Genomic DNA, 2,656 nt, shown 5'->3' on the forward strand with positions numbered 1-2,656 from the left:
TTAATTTTGCTCTTCTGTTAATTTGAACTTTTTCTACGTATTTTTTTTTCCATTCACGACCTTCCAAGAGGTCAGAATGGCTGGAACAGCTAATTTCTTTTTTGTATGCTAATGTTTTATTTTGTAAGTTATATCATGTAGCTTTGTTCCATTTACTCTAAAGTGACAATACTTGAAATAAGATGTTCAAGGAAAATGTGTTAAAATACTTAAGAGACATACAGTTAAGAAAAGGGTATCCTGGATAAAAAAACAGGGCAAAGAACAAAGGAACATTCTGAAACAGAAAACAAATGCATTAAAAGAGAAAAATTATTTTTCCATCCCTTCTCCCACAACAGGGTGGTATAATCACTAATATTGACAGAAATGGAATGTCTACCCCATGCATTTTGATGGTATTTTAGCTCCTCCATGGGAGGTTCAACAGCATCTGTAAAGATTTAGTCTTAGAAACCCCGATGGGCAGTTGTATTTTATTCTAAAGGGTCACTACTGAAATTTACTTAATAGTAATGGCTGGAGTTTTAAGTCAAAGAAAAAAGGTTCAACTAATTTCCTTTTGTACCATACGACAAAGGTTAAACTTAAGAGTCTAGATGAGGGTGCTGAAAACCATATACTTATGAATTAAGTGGAAAAACATTGAAAATGCTATATTGTACTCTATGGTGATGTTCTTTTACATAGATGCTCAAGAGAAAACTTTGATAAGGCTTTGTATGAAGAACCATACAGTTAAGAGGAAGTCATCTGGGATGGACAAAAAAATAAGGGTCAAATTCTTTAAATTGTGCCTTCCAGCCTTATGCCTGGAGCCTTGGGTAATTGAGCTCAGGTGGCTAGAGTGAAGAAGTTATTAGATTTGAACCCTCATAACCTTTGGATTGGCAATACACCTCCTTTACTTACTACTAGGGCAACAGAGCTCCCTTGAACCTTCGTAAACACAGTAAAATTTTGCAGGGCTGACAGAATTGTTCTTTAACTGGAGTGTGAAAAGTTAAGAACTATGTTCCAAATTAGTGTTAACACTTTGTCCCAAAAGCACTTTGGGATTTAGTTCTTTATGTATCTAAAGAGGGCACTGAACAAGCAGCTATATAAAAGAACCTAGCGTTTGGCAAATGATTCTGTCAAGTAACTGTTACTATGGGACCTTTCAAATGGACCCAATCCATAGTTGACCCTCCAGTGAATTTTCAGATAGTAAATCAGATTGTCCCAGATCTTCTACAGTGCAGCTGTTAGATTTGAACCACGTACCTTCAGGTTGGGAATGCAACTTATTAGTAGGCCACCGAAACTTGTAAAAAAAAAAATCTTTTATGGGGGGAACAAACCCAAAACACCTATTCTGATACAGTGAACAAATGATCAAGATTACATACAACTAAAATTTGGCAGCATGTAAGAGCCTGACATTAAATATTACAGTAACTGATGCCTTTGAATTGTAGTATTAGAGAAGTGTATTGACTATCCCACAGACTTCCACAAGAGTAGGTACACCTTGTAGAAGGTGCAACCAATGCTCCTTGGGAGGCAATGATGACAAAGCTTCATCTCACATAATTTGGGCATGTTGTTAGGTTGGTGTCCCTTGAAAAAGGCCGTCATGCTTGTAAAGGTTGAGGGTCAGCAAAAGATCAATGAGATGGACAGGGTACAGCAATGAGCTCAAGTGTGTAAATGTCACAGGATAGGCCAGGGTTCAGATCTGTCGTTCATAGGATTGCCAGGGGTAGTACTCAATTGCACCTAGCAACAAAGACATCTCAGGAAAAAAGCCTAGCAAGCAACTTCTGAAAGGTCACTGAAAAACTAGAGGGAGTTCTGACACACAAGAAGTTGCTATGAATTGGAGTTAACTTGAAAGCACATGGTTTATTTTTGTCAATTAATAGGCAAAAATAACTTCAATAAAATTATTTCCTACAATTACAGAAAAATAGACTTAGGGAGATGTTTGGTTAGTCTTTTGAAACCTTTAGTGTTTAAAAACCTTTACTCATATAATAAATAGCAGCTCTACAATAACCAGAATAAAAGCAAAAAGCCAAAACCCCTGTAGGTCAAGAGACAACTTCATTCTCCCGTTCCAAAGAGAGCTATTTATTCTCAAACATCAAGCATCAGGATCACTACCTTGGGTTCAAGATTCCTGGACACTGCTTCATACCTGACTCATAATTAGTATTTTTCGAAATGACATTATATTCTCTTTAGACCACACTTTGAGCAATTAAAAAAGCTCTCTGCTGTTGATTCAATTATTATCCATAGTAATACCTAGGACAATAAAACTGTTCCTTAGTTCTCAAAGCTAGAAATCTTAACAAGCAGACTGTCCCATTTTTTCTGACAGAAGGTGGTGGATTTTTAAACCACCCTGTTGGCTAACAGTCAACTGGTTTAACCACTTTACAAACAGGGATCCTACACTTTGAGAACCAATTCTATCAGACAAATAAATATAAATCCAAAATTAAGTTCACATACAATACTTAGTCAAAGTGTGGATTTCATGTCTTAGCTGGAAATACTGAGTAAGGCCAAAGTGTCTTTAAACACAGACTTTAATGGTTAACAATTTAAGCTCAATTAACTTTAAACTATTACAAGTCTTATGCAAAGGTCACTGTTAGACAATATT

The sequence above is a fragment of the Elephantulus edwardii genome, unplaced genomic scaffold, assembly GCF_000299155.1.
Source record: "Elephantulus edwardii isolate Elephantulus edwardi_28Jun2011 unplaced genomic scaffold, EleEdw1.0 scaffold00122, whole genome shotgun sequence".
Taxonomy (NCBI): domain Eukaryota; kingdom Metazoa; phylum Chordata; class Mammalia; order Macroscelidea; family Macroscelididae; genus Elephantulus; species Elephantulus edwardii.